This window comes from Falco cherrug, chromosome 1 (genome assembly GCF_023634085.1).
Source record: "Falco cherrug isolate bFalChe1 chromosome 1, bFalChe1.pri, whole genome shotgun sequence".
Taxonomy (NCBI): Eukaryota; Metazoa; Chordata; class Aves; order Falconiformes; family Falconidae; genus Falco; species Falco cherrug.
In genome coordinates, this window is record NC_073697.1 from 122,444,201 (window position 1) to 122,464,470 (window position 20,270).

The 20,270-nt window shown below is 37.9% G+C and overlaps 1 long non-coding RNA gene across 1 annotated transcript; it reads left to right on the top strand.

Moving 5' to 3' along the window:
- The first annotated feature begins 2,662 nt into the window (after positions 1-2,662).
- LOC129736812 (uncharacterized) lies at positions 2,663-19,906 on the top strand. Its single transcript, XR_008733893.1, has 3 exons — positions 2,663-2,809; positions 4,537-4,728; positions 19,674-19,906. It is a non-coding gene; the product is annotated as an uncharacterized LOC129736812 (long non-coding RNA).
- Positions 19,907-20,270: the final 364 nt, after the last annotated feature.

The window sequence follows — 20,270 nt, forward strand, 5'->3', positions numbered from 1 at the left end:
ATGTCCAGGTTGTCAGGATGCATGAGAGCTATGGGGAAAGTGTTTTCTGTATGCAGATCATATGGGTGCATCTTCTGTGACAGTGGCACTGTGGGAGTATTCATTTTCATGTTGTTTCTTAGCCAGTTCTACAAAAAGAGGATGAAATGATGACACAGTGGTCACAGAAAATCTATTCAGTTGTCTTAGAATGTGTGCTGGGTATAAGAGAAGATTTTATTTGTTTTTCTTATACCTATGAATGTTGCTTCTACACAAACCCCTCCACCTTTATGAGTGACTTGGTCTTTATGTTACTTTATTTCTCTATGGCATACAGTACTGTATAAAAACTGATACAGAAAAAAAGTGAATTCTGCCTTTTTCCATCCCTTGCCATTTTTGTTAATATATATCAACCAGTGGCCTGTACACAATAACAGATGCTGAGAGCCATGAAACTGTGACTGTTCAGCGCTGAGATTCTAAAATATCATCCTGATGCATAGTGAAGCATCTAGACTGATTTAAAAAAAACAACAGAAAACAAAAGAACAAAACCAAACAAACCAAACTGCCCAACATTATAGTATTTCAGTCAATCCTAAAGTTGGTGTCAATCAGCACTACCTCCTCTGACTCCCATGTAATTCTGACAATATGAGCCGACTGAGACTGGTCCTCTTAATGCAGTAATATGGAGAGTATCATGTTTAAACACAGCTCTAAAAAATACCAATTCTCCTTTTGGCTGCCCTTCTCCATTTTTAACAGAGCAATGAGGAAGGAATGGACTGTTTCCTTACTTTCAGATTACTTTTCATGTAATTTCCTTCAATTGTCTGTTCTTGTGGAAAAGAAAGGAATTTTAAAGCCAGTGTTTTCAATGAAAATTGGAAAAGATTGAAGATTAATCTCTTTACAGAAAAAATATAATTGGAAGGCAGTTTCTTCAATGAGGAGTGATTCAATAAACAACATTCATCCATTTGAAGGTATAGGATCTTTTAGTATAATTAGAATGCACTCATTTTACAACTGAGTACCTTGTGTCTCTGTCCTCCCACCTTTGGGTGTTGTCTTTCAACATGCTGTACAACAGATGCCTAGAAGGCACTGGGGCAAAGCTCGGGACATTGCATGTATCAATCTTTACCTTTTGAACCATTCTGAGTTTTGTTTCATTGGAAAAAAAAGTGCTTTAAATAAGAAAAACTGATTTATGAATCTAATGGGTTAATCCTTGCTTAAGCAATTAATGTTATTCCCACTTCACATTCCCTTGAGATTTGAAAAGTTGAATAATTTCTTGCTTCACATTCTAAATACTGAAGTATATAGCTTCTTGTAGAGAAATGCTTTTATATTTTCTTCCAGAAATGACTGGAAGTACGAGTTTGATCTTTGTATATTATATGTGGTGTCCCTTTGATTTCTTTTAGATTGCACAATACCATACAAGTGCAAATTCTTTTTGTATAATTGCAGTAATTATCGGGAACGTCAGACTTTGCAATAAACTGTTGGAGGTGGAAGAAATCTGCTCTTGCAGGGAAGATTTGTTCCGAATTTGCCCCAGAGAAAATGGAAGGATCTGCATGCTTAGCACTAAAGAAATGATTACAGTGATTATAGATTTCTTAGTTATAGAACTCACAGAACAAAGGTGCCTTTAAGAAAGATTTAATGTCTCACTGTGTGTTTATTCCTGTATTTGCCTGTTTGATTTACTGTATTTAAGACTTTCAAATTATAATGTGTATGTAATGCAAGGGATGGGAAAGAGTGAAGTGGTAAAAATCAGAACATTTCTACTATTTTAAATGGAGCAAGAAAGATTTATTTCAGCTGAAAGTCTGATTATTGAATTCTAACCTCTATAAGCTGTGGATATTCCATCCAATTCTTTTTAATAATTTGCCTGTCTAAGGAGCTTTTCAAAACAAAGTGATCATCAGTCGAAACAAAATAAGTATCAGTTTCTTTATTCAAAATTAGAAATAGCTTCTCCGATGCAGTTTGGCTTGATAAGAGTCTGATGTCTCCACATGCAAAACATACATAATGAAAGAGTTATTGGTGGTATTGTCTCTATCCCAGAGAACAATAGTATTGTATTTGATTAAGGCTCAGTATGTGTTTACTGCTGCCTAAAGGACTGAAAAATTAGGGAGCATATTTGTCAAATTCCAACTTCATAGAAACAGAGGAAGTAGAGGATTGTAATAAAGCAGTACTTCTCTTACAACAGAAACACCACCAGTGTAGGTCCCACTAGTGCTTTAGAGTAGTATCCCTCTCTACTTCATTGCTGACTTTTCTTGTTAGCTGTATATGAAATAGTACACATTACTTTCATGGAAGAAGTTCCATTTCATGATGGTCTTACAAGACAAACAGAGAATTTCTTTTCACAATATTCATCAAGGATGTCATTCTTGGCATCTGAGGCGGAGGGAGGCGTTATGCTTTGTACATTTGCAAGAACATTTTTTTTTCCTTACTTGCCCAATAACTGCCCTCTGCCTGCCTCTCTTAGCTCAGTCCATCTGATTTTTCATTACATCTTTATTTTTTTCTGTCCATGAAACTGAATAGAGAGCCAGGGGATTTTAATCACCGGTTCTGGTGAAGATTACACTTTTCAAATAGTACACAGCTATATGAGCAGTTCAAAGAATCCACTTGTCCTATAAAAACATTGTTATGTTTTGTTTTCCATTTTAAAACCGTAACTCACAGTTATTCAGTGTCAAGAATTTTTCTGTGCTGAAAGACTAAAGCTCCAGGACTTCACCAAGGCTACAAATAGCTGATGTATCACTAGCTGGTAAGTGGTTTAACAACTAACATATGAGGGCACTACAACGAAGGATACCAGTTTCAGTTCCTTTCTTCTGATTTGATTTCCGACAAATACTTTAAGATACTGATTCCTCATCTGTGAAATGAAAATATTTCTTGTTCCCTCAGATGGGAGCCATTGTATGAGCCAGTAAGCCTATTCCCTATTTGAGCAATATGAAGCACTAAATAACTAACTAGCTGTGTTGCAAGAAGATGAGTTTGTCTGTGTCATAAGCAGTCTGGAAGCTACTCAGCTCTTCTTTGTTAATAACAATAATAGTTCACTGTTGTAGAAATTTGAAATGTATTCAGATCTGTTTTCTGCCCCATGAAACTTCAAGGTTAGGTCTGGCACAAACAAAAGGCTGATGATACAATGCACTAAGAGATTGCAGGAGCCCCGATGGTGGGCATTTATCAGAGTTCACCAGTGAAAGGCTTTTTTTGTATGCTGTACATCTGAGCAAGTAGGAAAAACTAATAGCTTTGACTTCAGGAGGCCAGACAGTCTGTAGACGAGCACTGTGCAGACCTCCAGACTGCCCTGCGAAGGCTCCTCAGTTCTTGCCCTCAACACTCCTATTATTCCCTTGCAATTGCTGCCAGTTGGCTGGGTAACCATGGGCATATTTGAAGAGCTGAATTCTTCCCTCAGTTACACTTGGCACCACTACGGACTTCAGGGGAGCTGCAGGGTGTAACTGAGGGCGGAACTTGGCTCCCAGCATCCACTACAAACCAGGTCAAGGCTACCAAATGCATTTTTATTCTTAATGTTTCAATCCATACCATTAGCAAAAGGAACCTAAAGCAATAACTGTATCACCTTGCTTGAGAAAGCTTGGCTCTTTCATTTGGGCATAAGATTATGTGGTGCATGAAGCTTTGTCAGCATGCCAGCGCGTATGGAAAGAAACACATTTCTTATACCTGAAGCGCAGACTTGGTGTCACTCATGCTGCAGTCTACCCACCTATCATACTGAGTTAAGCCAGCTTCTGAAGCTGTACTTGAAACAGTGCTTTGTTTTTACCACATATTTTTATTTCATGAAACAGAGCTAAGTATCCTGAAACTAAAGGAGTATTTTTTCATGCTGCTATAATTTGTGAAATAATGAGACATTTTGGTCTGTTAACTCCTCTTAAGTCTCACCACAATGTTATGCTTTGACTTCATTTGTGGTTGCAAAATATTTACTTTTCTCTTTAGCAGATTATATGAAGCTGTGTATTTTGTCTTGGGAGATACATACATATATTTATATATACATTTAATCTTAGTAGAAGCTGTTAGTAAAGCTACCTTTGTGCTTCAATCTGTTTTTGGATCCTCTTAAAAAATTTTTACCAGGATATTGTGGATTTATTTGCTGATGTTATCTTTTCTTAAAGAAAGGTTAGAACACAACGATAATGTTTTTTTCACTGTGCAGGTCATATGCACACAAAGAAGTCTTCACTTGTATGGTGAATATGTTCCCCAAACAATTATTTAGTAATATTAAACCTTCCCTCATTAGAGACTGTTAATACAGGGTGGTATTTATAAAACTGCCAGAGGGAGATAAAATCTTAAGCCTTCGAAAAAGTCAGAGCGAGCTTTTACTAGGACAAAATCCACAGTAAAGGAGGCAGTACTGTCTACTTAGGATTCAAACAGCGGGACACCTGCACTTATTTTCCTTCCTTTTCTACCAACCCACACTAGGTTTAATCACCAACAACCTGATCATCACTCATTTATCAACTGCTATCCAAGCAAAATTTGGATAATGAAGATCCAATGCAAAACCGAACAGCTACAGTCTTCAGGAGACTTGATTCTACATTTGAGCCACCTGTAGTCACAGTGCTGCCTGCTTATACAATATGACTGTGAAGTAATTACACTTTAATGCTGGTAAGAGGTTATGATATCCTTTGAAAAAAACCAAATGTGTATCTAGTCATACTTCTCTTCCCCCACCCCTGCAGTGAGAATTCAAATATGACTTCCTCATTGTCTGGGAATTCCCCTTTACCAGGTTTTTAGAGTCCATCTTCCCTAATACTTTTCTCGCTCCATTCCCTATCAGTTTAATGCCTTGATGTCTCCACTGCTTTCATTAGCCTTGGGACTTCTCTCGTTTCCCCACAGAGTGCCTAAATTTAGTAGCTACTGAGTCTTGTAGGGATAAGTTTGGCATCAAGGGTAAAGAAACCTACAAAGGAATTCACTGCACTGCACAAAGGCACTAACACTGCATCATTCCTGCAAATTAAAGCTTTTAGTTATCTTTTTCATCATTTCTGTGGCTCTTACTTTAAGTTTGCCCAGACTCTCAGCAATTTTAAAGATGTATAGCACCTGAATCTGGCAAAGATTTCAAGAGTTGTACCGCCAGTGCCAAATACAAAGACAATATAATCCCTCTACTTATATTCAGCATCTCCTTTTCCTAAACACAAGTATTTGCATTCACTCTGTTGGCCAAGAGATTATAGAGGAGGAAAGTCATGTTCTGCTGAGCCCTCCACAGAATTCTCAGATCTTTCTCACAGGTAGCTTTTTGCATAGATATGATATTTTATTTGGTTATACTGAAACGCAGTTAAATGTTCCCACTATACTCTGTTGCAGACTCCTGTCAGTGATCTTAATTTTTCATGACTTGTCAGCCTGCATATGATCTGCAGTTCCTGTCAATTAGCTTACATTTTCTTTATGTCTGACCTGAAACTCTAAACTTGAAAAAAGTAGATTTTCAGAAGTCTTTAGACACCTAAAGAAAGGCACCTTGTTACATTAAGAAAGGACTTAAGAAATAAGTTAGCCAAGGCTTTACTTATTCCAGTGATAATTTTTCTGTAGGCAAAAAAGGAACAACAGATGCCTATAAAACTTTTATCATACACATACTTTGTCATTGTACTCCAGAGGGCAGTGTGGTAATACCGATGAGATTTGGCTATCAAGTCATGCAAGAATCCTCCATATTTTCATATTAAAACAAACATTAAATTGTTTACTAATAGTTTTACACAGAGAAGCCATCAAATACTCGAAGAAGCATCTGAGGAAATGCTATTCACACTTCACAGGTACCTATGTTAAAACAGTTTATAAGGAGATGAGTTTAAAATTCAAACTGTCAGTCTTCCTATGCAGTATTTTAGTTTTATAAAAGGATTGCGCAGTCTCAAGATAAATTCAAACAGAAAACAAAATAAAAATAGCTTTCATTTCTTAAAAAAATGTTTATTTTCTAATGATTTTCCTGCTCAGCCTCTATTTTGGGTGAGAAAAATGTTACTATATTAACTGCAAGTATAACATATCCTGTATTAAGTGCTTTCTTCAAAGTGAAATATACGTAGGAAAATGCTGCTTGACTAACTTTTATAATTTGTGATATATAAATTAGAGAAGAAAAAATAAAACTTTTACATATTTTTTACTTCAGAAAACATTAGCTGTTTGTGCCTTAAGCTCTTGGTGCTTCTAGATGCTGCAGCCTAAGAAATCGCTTTGTTTCTGTGATTTATTTTAAGACAGGTCTTAATGAAAATCACACCTCTTCATAGAAAAGAAAAATCTGCATCCAAAGTGTGCACTCAAAAATTTGAATCAAGTTTCCATAGTTACTTTTCTCAGAAGTATTTTCTCCGAATAACCAGTCTTGGTTATTAGGGCAGTGCAAATCTGAATAGCAGAAAACCAACTGGACAAATCAGGTTATCCAAACTTCTCAATAATGAAGCCATTGCCACAATATATTGAGCAATGTGCATAAACACAGAAAAACTAAACGTTTAGTGTGAGACTCTTATTCCATAGAACAGTTGGAGAAAGGAAGTACTCTTTTTTTTGCAACACTTGAATATTTGAGAAATTAGGTAACGGCCTGAATCAAACAGTTTGCAACTCTTCAGCCAATAGCTTACCCTCCTCTTCTCAACCTCAGTGTTAACACAAGACCATGTACTCAACTACCTTCTTTGTGCAAACACATAAATTTAACCCTCAGCTAAGGACAGAATCCCAGGAAACTAAACCAATGGATTCACAAAAAAACACTTTGTATTCTCTATGCCACCACATGTTTACAAGCCAAGCTATATTTTTCTCAATACAACAATTCAGCTGCATAAATAATATCTCTAATTTCTGAAGCTCTGATTTAGCTGTTTAAAATTGTCTTGACTAGAAGTAGGGGTGTTTATTATAATTATCCATCTATAGTGAAAAAACTCTGGAAGTAAGAATTCCTTCCAGCTGCCCCCAAAATCAAAGCCGAAATTAATTTTGCTTAGGTACATCTCTGTCTTTCAAGGTAACGAGTATTCCTGATACATCAGCTGCAATGACCAAGAATATAGTTGATTCTTATTACTGTGGGGATTGGAGATACGTGCATGTAATTTCCTGCACATATTTAGTGGCTATGGGTTGCTCCAAGCCTTAGTATTGCCTGTGCTAATTTGCAACTCCTGCTTCAAAAGCCCCGATGGAGTGGTTAAAACAGTGCAGTAATTCACTTGTCCTCCCCTTGTACCAACTTCTTTGTTTCCTGTAACTGTTTTAACTGAACCTTTACCAGTCATCATTTTTCCCCCCTCTTCCTCTGTCCCTACCATAAGCACAGAGTGAGTAATGGCAACTGTCTGGGCAGAGGACTTTATTTCATTTCATCCCTACACCAGCAGCCTCACCTGTTACGCTTACCTGAGCAATTCTAGATAGAACTTCCTGCACAGGTTTCATGATTGCCACGAAGGTGGTGTGAACTATGTATGACTTAAGGCATTTCCCAAAGGTCTGAGGTCAAAGGGTTGATTACAGTATTTGACTACATTATATTATTGGAGTAAAATTTATTCCCTTTATCATTGTCCCTAGTATGTTAATCTGGCAAGTAGCCAGGCCCCAGTTATAATTGTGCACATGTATACATATATGTATGTGCCAGAATGCTAAGCAACTGAGAATTAATAGCCATCATCACAGTAACAGTAGAAAACTATTCCTCAAGAGTATTATTATATAAAATTACAATTGGATCATATTCCAATTGTTTTAATAAAGTGACTACAATATAGGGCATTGTTTAGTCAGGGTTGGTTATAAAATTCTGAAATTAAGCTCTAACCTGTATGTAGTAGAAGGTTTCATATAAATAATGCCAGCAAGACAAACGGGAATCCCTGTATATTGCAACCATAAAAAAAGCTTATGGAGTGTTGCTTTGCTTATTATGGATTTTATCAGGGTTTTGTTGAGTGAAGTAGCAATTAAAATAAATATGCTGTCCCAGAAAACATTTATGACTCTTCTGTCTACTCAGAGCAGACTATACTGAAAGAGACCATGGCCTGCATTTCAAAACACGCTTTAGGCTTTCCTTTCAATGGTTGTAAAAGACTAGTATGTGTCTCTTCACAAGTGATTTGATGAAGCCAAAAACCTACTGAGTCAAATTTTTAGAATTTTGGGTCCTATGCCACTTGTCTAACACAGTAGGTGCCTTTCCCAAACAATTCTTAGGTCATTTATGATGACTTCAGTGATCCAATATAGTGTTCTTAAAGTCAAAGGAAGCTTTTGCGCTGGATGAGCTTTGGAAGAAGCCTTGTAAACCACAGATACTTTTCATTCTGTAAGATTTTTCTGGAGTAATTTAGACACAAGAAACCTTCCCAAAGAATTCTGGGGAAAGTTACCTTTTACTGTGAAAAGGGAAGAGGTGACCGATTTTAACATATCAGGGTCTTTTGAAGGAAAAGTGAGCAGAATCACTTTTATACTGAGGCCTTCCCAATCCCAAGCGAAACACAGAGCTCCTAAACATGCTGCAACACTTTTACCCAGTCTCCCCCCAAAAGAAGGATGTATTTAAGGAAGGTTCAGTAGGAGAAATCAGTAATTAGAATCTGTAAATAATTAAGCTTAGAGGGAGGTTGGCTAAATATAGTAACTTGCAAGGGAAAATACATTTTCTGTGGTGTGAAAAGACACAGGTACTGCCACAGTATGTTTTTGACAGTTCATTAACTTTATCTGTGGGCCCTGCCCATAGAAACAGTGATTTTTTGGCCGAGTTCTGCTTCATTGTTTATCTGTGTCTTGCAGGTTCAGCAAAACTGCTTTCATTTCCCTTTGTCCACTTTGTTGTTATGAAAATAGATTTTAATAGTCCAGCCAGGAATTTTAATATATGAAAATCAAACTGCATTCAACATTTGCTGTCTGTGTTCAAATGTACACTGAACTAGGCAGCAACAGTGTTGTTTAGCCCTGTAGTAATCAACTCTCATCCTACCATGGGCATTTATGATGATTACAGTGGACACATAGACATAGACATAGGAGGACAGACAGTAATTAAAAAAAATATATGGTAAATATGTATTCAACTGACTTATTTACTTAAATGGCAATAAATATATTTCCATTATACAATAAATGTAACTATGTGGATTGTCACAAAACCAGCAAGAAAGAATGCTCTTGTAGATATAGTATTCCCTTCAGACTTGAGATCTGTATTCAGCTCCTCTCTCATAATATTTTTTATTTCACAGAGGAAAACACATTTTTTATATGCTATATTTCTCCCTGTGTAAAACTCACTCTCTGTTACACTAAAACAGCAAGACATTTGGGACAGAGGCTGTGTAATTACACTCTTTATAGAACCTTGTAGCAGTATTGGCTGATCTCAGCTGGGACTGCGAAGTGGTGTACGTAAAACAAACATTTTTGTATTTAGCTTGATTTCACTGCCAACACTTTAGGTCAGCCTCTAAGCTGCTTTTTGATTAAAATACATCAATAATACCCTTTGAATGCCTGTATCTCTGTTGTTTCCAGCTACACGCTAATTTTGTTGTCCTCATTTATACAACATTTAATTTTCTGGTTGTTCTCTGGAGAAATTCCATAGTATTTTTCAAAGCTTTTTTTCTTGCTTCTGTGGGTATGCTGGCTTTCTCCAAAAGACACCTGACTCTCTGACATCTTCTTACTCATTCCCCTGTGATTTCCACAGGATAAGAGCATCAGTCATTGGTGTGTAATTATTTTTAATTCACTGGTACTTTCATTGGACCAGCTGCATGAGGGACTGAAACTGGTACAATGAGAAGACTGAAGCAGATACATAAAGCAATCGACAGAAGACTGAAGCTACACATGCTTACACATAACTGCAGGTACACCACTTAGCCACAATACAGTTAATGACTCTGGCCCCCAAGAAATTATGACCCAATGCACTGATTCTGCAAGCTTTAAGCAAGTGCTTCAGTGACTCAGTGCTGTGTTGCCTATGTTGTCAACTCAGTTCTTACCAAGAATCTTACAATGTATGACATCTGCCTAAAGTCCCATTTCTGAAAGTCATAAGTCTGCATGAGAACTTCCAGATTCATTTGGGGAAAAAACCTATGTTTCTGTCATTGCACAGAAAAAGACTGGAAAACATGACACAGATGTTTCCTTAAGGCTCAGTAAACAGAAAGACATTTCAAAAATACCTTTTTTTCAAAGTTCTTTGGTTTAAAGATCACATCTTTTAAATCTTAAAGGCCAGCCTGATGTTGTTTTAGTACTTCAGGTTGACAGAATGATCAGTGGGACTGTTCACAGAGTACAAAGATAAAAATGTGCAAAAGAACTTTGTCAGATCTGGGCCTACAGCCAGCCCCTCACTCCCCAAGAGCATGTCATATGGCACTACTTCTAAATTTGGCTCAAATTTGTTTTGGTGAGTGCAAAATTTGCCTAGATCCAAAGTTGATTCTGCATCTACCATTTAAAGCTTTTCCATTACATGCAGAAACCTCCAAATAAATAAAAGTTACAAAAAAGCTTTTATCTGGATGTAGATGTGTTTGTAAGAAAGTAACAGTGGTCAAAGCAAAACAACATTGGGCAGGGAACCAGAGCCTGATACCTGAGCTATATGATTACAGTGTTTAGTAAACTCACTAAAAATCTCTTCCTCAGTTCCACTTCTTGTAGTCAGATGGCCTCCTGGCCCTTGTCTGAGCTAGAATTTGCCCCCATAAATCCCCGGGGAATCAAGATAAAAGCAATGGCAGAAACTGAACAGGATAATTTCCTTCCTCCCCAACATTTTCCATGTAATGTTGGCAGCTAAATGTGCAAAGTAACAGTTCAACAACGGAAATCTTTGACAATGACTGCATGTGTCACATTGCAGCCCCTTCCTCCCCCTTTTTAGCTGTTTATGCTAAATCACTTTTAATTTACCACATGGAAAAAAACCTCATCTTGGGATGAGGATATGCTGTGCGTGCAGCTTCTTCCTTAACCCCTTTCAAGCTACAGAAAAATCAGAAAAAAAGGGTAGTTTCCTCATCTCCCAATAAAAGCACAAAATTTAAACCCCAAAAGACAATACCTGAAAAAGCAACAAAGGGTCCCTTCCTTTAATCTGCTAATACATACAGAATATCAAATGAATAACCCCCTTCCTCTGCCCTCCCTGACTGATTCTTCCCTCTGAGCACCAGTTTTGCTCTGGGCAGGGAAGGGAAGAAATTACATCAAAATCAACAACAACATGGCAGCAAAATGTCATCCATGCCACAGAAGAAATCTCAGACCTGTTACTAGACCAGCCCTTGACCATTAAAACCATCTGGAATTTTCTAAGGAAGCACCACCAGATCAGTAAGATGGCAAGCAAAGTGGCACTGTTGTTGAGCACAAAGCCTGAAGTGGATGAAGGAGTTTATAATCAAACCTTCCAGCAGGAACAGTGGGGGTTTTCCTCCCAGGTTGCCCTCAGCACAACACTGATGTGCTGCCTACCCTGTGGTGCTCAGGCCTTTCTGTGAGGGAAAGCGCCTCTCCTGTCACCAGCGGGAAAACTCCTGCCACCTGAGGGAAAAATCCTGTCACCTGAGGGAAAGATTCTCTCCAGTCACCTGAGGGAAAGCTCCTCTCTTGTCACCTGGCAGAAAATTTCTGTCACCTGAAGGAAAGCTTCTCTCCTATCACCTGTGAGGGAAAGCTTCTCTCCTGTCAGCTGAGGAAAAGCTTCTCTCCTGTCACTTGAGGGAAAGTGCTTCTCCTGTCACCTGTGGGAAATCTTCTATCACCTGAGGGAAGGCTTCTCTCCTGTTACCTGAGGGAAAACTCCTGTCACCTGAGGGAAAGCTTCTCTCCTGCCACCTGAGGGGAAGCTTCTCTTCTGTCAGCTGAAGGAAAACTCATGTCAGCTAAGGGAAAGCTTCTCTCCTGTCACCTGGGGGTAAAACTGTCAGCTGAGGGAAAACTTCTCTCCTGTCAGCTGAAGGAAGGCTACTGTCCTATTACTTGTGGAAAAGCTTCTCTCCTGTCACCTAAGGGAAAGCTACTGTCCTATTACTTGTGGGAAAGCTTCTCTCCTGTCACCTAAGGGAAAGCTTTTCTCCTGTCAGCTGTGAGAAAACTCCTGTCACCTGAAGGAAAACTCTCTTGTCACCTGAGGGATTGCTGCTCTCCTGACCAGCCCTGGTCTGGTGCTGCATTCATCCTGAGGTGCCCCACTTTGTCACCTGTGAACTATCCTTCTCCGATCTGCCTTCTAGAAGCTTCATCAGTCCAGCCTGCCCAGGTCCCCTCAGGGCAGCATGGCTTCTTCCCGGGAGACTGGAGCAGAGCCTGGTCCTCACAGGCAGGACCAGGGAAACAGCCAGCCCTTGTCCCAGCTTCTCAGCCATTTAAAAGACCACATGCTGGAGTGCAGGCATAGGAAACACTTCTGAGACGTCACAGTTCCAGTGAGTTTCTGGGAAGATTGGTACAAATTAGTGTCTCCTTTTGGTGACAGGGTAGAGCAGAAGTACACTCAAGCCCGTTTCAGGGGTAGTTCAGTGCAGGTGGTGAAAGGGGATGTAATCTCAGAACTAAAGTGGCATTCTGAAGATGAAAACTCTCAGAAACCAGGGATGAAACTGTAAGCCCATGAAATGCAGCAAGTGCACTCTCATAGATACTAGCAGGGCCTCAGAAGCCCAAGAGATTTGTTTGGGACAAGCATTATATCCTTTGAAGGGTTAATGGTGGTTTCAGACAACTTCTTTACTATACTCTTTTCCCACAGTGACATAGTCCCTGGGGCTGGAGGGCAGTAGTATGATAAAATCCAATGCAGAGCTGGTCTTTCAGGTTGTGGAACTTGGCTGGAGACAGAGCTGTGAGGGAAGATGAGGTGAGATTCCGGGGACTGCAGTGGACAATCATTCATCTCACATAAAATAACGGCTTACATTTTAAGATGCAGTTTTGAACTTCAGCCACTTGATGGCCACATTTAAAAATTTTGTTTCAGATAATGCTAGTGCTGTAGACAACGAGATAATGAGACTAAAATGTATGTGGTCAGAAAACCATCTAGACAGCCTCCCATACAGGAGTATGTTTATGCATGTGTCTGTTTTGATTGTGTAAATATTTATTTCAATACCTCTCTGAAAGAACATAATATAACATGGAGGAGAGGCAAAGGTTTTATACTATAAGTGGCAATTCAAATTTGACTCTCTGGTCTGTGGTGTGGTGGCTCTTTAGCAGCTCACACTACAGCTAGGGCATGACTTCAGAGGCTTGGAATAAATGTAGCATTGCCTGTATATACTTTTACACAACATAATAATATAAAATAGGATTATCATTAAAATATAATAATAGAAATATTATTTAACACAGTTTGTGAAAGAACTAGCTGTGGCATGAGAGAGTGGCTAGCCAATCCATTTCCTACATCCAATATGGAAACAAAACACACTAGAAGATGTTTTGAGATTTGTTAAGTTATTGACTTATAAAGAAATGTAGAAATCTAATGGTAGTATCAAATAAAGGCAAGACACTTCATGTGGAAAATGGGTACAAAATTGTCTGAATTCTGAAATTCTTCAGATTTAATTTTTTCCTAAGCAAAACATTAGATAAGTCAAAATTACTTCTTCGGCTTTTGTAAATTTGTGTTTTAAGCCTTTGATTGAATTCTAAACCGTTCTGGCTGAGATCATTATCTGAACCTTTTCCTGAGAAATGCAAACCTGCAGTGCTTCTGACCTTTTATTTCTTTTGAAAGAATTGACTTTCAAATGATTCAAGAATATAATCCTAATGGATGCAATTTCCTCTTGGAATTTCATTCTGATGTAGTACATTCTAAAGTTGTGGGACCTGCTGTCACTGCTTGTACTAAAGTTCTTTTGCTCCTACCATAACCTCAGCATTACAGGGGCTCATTGGGAGGATAATGACAGTGTTACTTCAAACAGTATAGTTCCTTTTAATTGTCTTGAGAGCACTTCTGATGATTTCATAAAAGGAAAACTTATTTGTTTATTGTTGCCAAAAGATCTTGGGAAATATAAGGAAAAGAGGCTGTGACAGTGCTGAATAATAATTAAAAAAATCTTCTATGTTCCTGTGGAAATTTGGTAAGATCTGGACAACTAAAAAAGCATGCTTTTTTGGATTAGTTTAAAAAAAATTTGGTGATATTTTTAGACATTAGAGTGTTTGTTTTAAAATTAAAAAAAAAAAAAAGGAAGGAAAGAAAAAGCCTGGTTAATATTTTTTCAGCATGAAGTAGTTTATCAAAGAGATTGGGACAGGATCTGGCTCCAAGATGCAAAGCACTTAGTTTAGACTTACTGTAATAGGTGAGCTTCTAAGACTGCAGTATAAATTTCTGTCTATATACTCAGTCCACTAAACAATAAAACTAAGACTATGTCTAATCTCCATCTCATGAATTTGATCTAACTACATCTCAGGAGGCCAAAAAACAGTATCCTGCACTTAGGTTTATAATCCTTAAAACAGTTGATGATAGTGAGTAAAGTAACAGAAATTGAAGTTTAAATGTGGTTGAGGCGAAACTAAATCTAAAGGAAGCAAACAGGTGTTTGATCTGAAGCTGGAACTTCTGGAGTAGTACTGTACTACACAGCTTCAGTTGAGGAAGGCTCATGAGCAACAGCAATTTCATGAAAATTCACTAGGATCTACCAAATTAAAGACTCAAAGGGAAACAAAGGGTTAGTTTGTGCTGTTTTAGAAGCTAGTTTTTGGAACTGTCTGATACAAAGCTAGCTCCTCTTCCAGACTCTTTTTCTGATCAGCTCCATGTATGTGACATGCTGAGCAAAAGGAGCTGTTTATTGGTCTTTCCTAACACTGAATCTGTTTGAAACTTTGTTCAATAAAATCTAAAATTATCAGTCTTCACTTTGACCACCATGAGTTTCATATGGTTCTAGTAGTTCCTCATACTTAATAATGAAAAGCAATTTTCACTAATCTTGGCTTTCTTCTTTTACTCCTTTTTTCCCTTTCCTCATCCTCCTGTGTGACTGTGGCATTGAATACAGCTGAGACAGAGCTGATTCCATCCTCTGGTACTTATTTTTGGCTCATTAATTTTTGGCAAAGAAGGGACACTTAATAGGTCTGACGCTCCTGGCTAGGTGGTGAGTGATCAAAAGTCAGCACAGTCAATGTTGTTATTTTTTCCAAACTCGTAGTAATGTTATTCCCTAAGAGCCCACAAAAACAAAGCAATTAGGCTGGCCTGATAGGAATGATGGTGGCTAAAACAGCATCAGAAGTGAAGATAGCAGCTTTCCATGGGATTACCTTTCCCCTACTTATTTCTTAAATCTGCTGTAGTCTAATTTATAAAATGACAAGGTAATATGTGTATTTGAGGCACATTATCTGGATTATGCCAACTGTGCTCTTCAGGAATGTGACATTGTGAAATGAGATTTCCACACACCTACAGGAATGAGCAGACACTGTATTTATTAGCCTAGTAAAAATACAATCTTATATCAATAACACCCAGGCACTCACTCCATTTCTTCCTGTTTGTGTTGTGTGTCTGTGTCAGCCTTGTTCTGAGCCAGTGTTGCCAGGTGTACTCGCCAGAGTCTACTCAATTGGAGCTGTGAATACCAGCCAAAAATAGCTAAGACTGATCAGATGCTCCAGCAGAGTTAATAATTCAGAGTCAGTAAAAGTGCATGCAGAAGGTACACACAGCTATTGGCTGCTGGAGGTTTGAACTTGTCATCTGAAGATGAAGTTGTAACTGACATCGGGATGTGGAACACTGTTAGCTGTCTGGACAGGCTGGTTAGTAAGGAACTGGGTGGTAACTTCAAATATTTAGGTTCAAATCCTGCCTTAAGCTGTTGAGTTACTCGATACTTTTTACTTAAGCTGTACCTGTCTTGTGACTTGATTTCCCTATCCCTGAAGTAGAATGATGCTGCTCATAAAATGGAAAGGTTAGATATTCCAAACAAAAGCCAGTGTTGCTGTTTTTGACAGGGAAAATATCCCAGCCGGATTGATTTGGAATTTCATGATATTGGTAATATACTTCTGAATAAGGTGGTGCTGCTGGTATTCAGTGGATGACACACACCTTTGCAAAAATTAGTAGGTTTACAGGGGACTGTTAGAATTGGTGATATAAATGTGCTCCATATACAGATGCATTTCACTAATTCCCCTTTGAATCTGTGAAAGAATCTCAGTGTGTGTTGATCAGGTCCAGATGAGATCTGTCAAAACTCTGGCAGAACCTTCTGTCTTCATTTTGTACATGTCTTCATTACATGTACATGTCTGACATGTACAACTACTCAGGAAATGGAGAATGTCCATTTTGGTTTTATCTCAGTAGATTTAATGTCTCCCTAATTCTGATATCTATTTTGCTAGTATTTTGAGAAAATTGGGTTTTGAATTGAGCCCTTAGAAACTACACTCCTAGGATTAATGAAAACAGTAAACGTGTCTGGTTTGAGACCCAGTAAAGCAGTTCTGGGTTGCCTGCTGCAGCTGGTGAGCTTCCAGGAGGGGTCTGAAAAGGGAAAACTCAACTTGAATTGGGACTACAGTTGGATGACAAAGGCATGGGAGCCTGAAATAAAGAATTTCTGTAAAAGTCTTCCTACATAATGATAGATGCAGCAGGAGATTGCTTTCTTTGTATGTCAATGTCTGACTCATTCTTGTCTGAGACTTCCTTAGTAAAGCTGAATTGTTGGTGCTTCAGAGAGCCAGGGAGCTGTGAGACGTCTTCTGAGGTCTGAGCTTGAAAGGAGTGAAAGACTGTTATTTGAACTTTAGGATGGAATTAAAAAAATGTTATCTAATGCTAGTGCTGAGTCATCTTAGCCTGGGAAGTGTCAGGAGCTGCTTAGGTCAGCTGAAGAATTGGAAAGGAAAATACTGACTCAAGTATTTTCTTGTGTCAGCAGAGGCTCTCTGCTGCATTATGGGCTGAAACTTAGAAGTAGAGATCTGAAGGGGAACACTATAAACAGCAGTTGCTTCAAAAATAGTATCATTCGTTTTCTTCTGAGGATTGCCTAAAGTCATAGGAAATCCTGCCAACTGTCCCTTCTGATTTTTTGACAAGTAATATTCACATCTCTGTTATTTTCTAGCCTAATTACATTACTTGGTGCTTGTTTAAGAAAAGCTTAGTTATACATTCTTTCCGTAAATTGACTTCATCTCAAGAAAAAATTCAGATGCACCTAAGTGATTTAGAAGCCTAATTTAACTGAGCATGAATCACTCCTGAAAGTGCTGTGTGGCCTATTGCTAAAATGAAGCATAATATATTTTTCAGGTTCTTTGGTTGAAGGTCTCAAGAACCTTGTGATCTTCTAAATTAATAATTTCATTCTGTCTATATGTAAAAATATTTATTGACCTTCCCTCCATATGATAACATGGCTTGCTCTTGGTGATGGGGAACTGTTTGGGAATTTTATGACAAAATAGTATGGGCTTGGAAAATGTTTCAGCTGGGACTCTCAAGGCTTCATTTATTACACATTCTACTGTAATTCCTATGAGGTCTCATGACCAAAACCTTTGCTCTAGGCCTTGAGCACAATTCGGTATGTGCCTCAAAACCTTGCTTCATTGTCCATTCTAAAAGGGTCTCCAAGTAGTAATTATTTCACTTTCGTCTCTGTTTTTTGCTTTCCACTTGTAATATAAGACATATTCCACTGCTGCTTCTAGCTATATGTGCTGCATCTCTAGCATGTCAAGATCTGTTCTATTAATAGTTGTAAATAGCTTGACTCTGTGTGTGGGAGGGTGTTTCTTTACATAAGTTGTGAAATGGTTTACCTTCTATCAGTTCTCTACATGAAGTAAAAGGAACAAAGATTTCTAGCAAAACAGGTTCTTTTTAGAGTGCACTAGATCTTTCATTCAGGGAATGGGGTACAATGAAATTTCTACCAGATTCCTTTCTCCGCTCTTTTCCTTCAGCTTACTATCTAGCCAGGGGGGTGCAAATAGCAACTGAATGGCTAGGCTTGTCCATAGAAGGTCATGCTTAAAGCCTTCTAACTGTAATTATTTTGTCTCCTTGCTCTCCAACACTGCCATGTGAATGAGGTCATGGTAATAAGTGTTTCTAGTCTGGCTCCATAATATCTTTGCTTTATGTCCTTAAAGACTTCTGGATCTGAGCGCTATATTTGAGGACTATTAGGCAGGAATCTTTTCCTGAGAATTTAATGACATTGTTGGAATTATATCCTTATGTTCTTTCTGTCTTTAAGTGATTGTTTCTTCCCTTTAAGTGCTTCAAATACCAAGATTTGGATACTGTGTACTCTGCAAAGAGGGTGGAGGACAGAAATGCCAAGTCATTGATTGCAATTCGAAAAACTATAAAAGCTGTGTTATCTCAAGTATTGCAATCAGGTTCCAATTTGGAAAAATGAATCAAGGCACTTAAACTTTTCTTCTGCCACTTAACATTTCTTTCTTTTTTCAATTAAAGTGTTAGGAAGTGGTGCTGAGTTGGCAGTGGTATATACCATCCCAGAGGAGGCTGTAAAGTAAGTGTTAGAAATGTTTAGTCCTGTCTATAAAAATGACTTTTACTGAAACTCTAAAAAAGTAGTAACAGAACTGCCTCTTCCAGTAGTTTTTGTGGTTATTAAAAGATGTTAGTGCATTGATTATTGTCTAATAGAAATCTAAACTCTTATCTGAACTTTCCATTCAAATTGAATACTTTCTTAACCTTAGCTATCTGGTAAAGTTTCTATGAAATCCTTTACCAGGAATGAAATTCACCACTGCACAAATTAGTAGGCCCAAGGAAATTACTATTGATTCATATAACTAAATCTTGTGGAGACATGTTTTTGATGGAGAGCTTGACTTGAAGATTCATGTTACAATTAATCTCTTCACTTGTTTCACTGCAGAAGTTATTGTAGTTAAGGTCTCTCATACACTAGAATAAATTTTTGGAAGCTGTATCAAAAAGATGGCCCTTCACCAGAACATTAAAATTATTTCCTGTTATTTCTTTTAAACAGAAGATTTATTATTTATACTGTTACACTGCTTCTGATCCTCATGCAATGTAATTGTCAGCATTATGTGCTAACATCAACAATGTAATTTAACTTATTGAAGTGGAACATAGTACCTGTCAGGATTCCTTCAGCCTTTGTGGTTCTCCTCCTAAGGAGAAATTGAGACTTTTTTCTTTTAGTAAGTAATAATATCATTTTGCAGGAGCATCTACCTTTTGAATACCATGATATCCATGATACTGATTGTTTAAAAATCCTTTTCCAGTGGTATTGTGCCCTCAGACACTTATTAGCAGTATTTTATAGTTTTTCTGGGGGTTCAAAATGCCACTGGAGGACAGATGACATACTGTAGTATACCATTACAGTCTAATGTGTTACTTTGTGGTCTCAGGTTGCTTTTCCTTGAGTAGTTGGATACTATCAGTTGTCAGTTTCTCATCTATTGTTTCTTTTCTGCAGAAGCTCAGTAAGTGGGAGATGACAGAGTGGAGGCACTGCCTGTGTTAGGGGAGCAACAGAACTCCAATACTGATATAAATTATTGGAACAGTGTTCATCTGGGGAACTGCAGACAGACAAAGCAGCTCTGAGGAAATGCATCATGTCAAAGACAGTTTGTTTCATCTGAGGCTTGAATAACAGCAGAAGTAAAAAACAGAGTTATCTGGTGAGGGGGAAAGCAAAGTGGAGCCACGGGATGTAAGTATTTTCAAATACTTTCTTACATAGTTCACTTGTCTGATGAGCAGATTACGCATTTTTGGACACAATTTTTCATCTTTGAATAACGAAAATTGTGTTTCCTCTAATGTGATGCATAAGCAGATCGTTTCTTTCCTGTTCTCTAAATATGTGGAATATTTTATTTGAAGAATGGCATTTCAAATATTTTTAGGGGAGTAAACACTTCTGTTTTGCCTCCAAGTATGCACTGATATTTTAATCCAAGTATATACTGATACTTTGATTGTATCTTTTACTGGGGCATCCTTACCAACAAGTAATCGTATTTAAGACTGGGTGTTTTTAATTTCTATTTATGGAACTGTTTATATT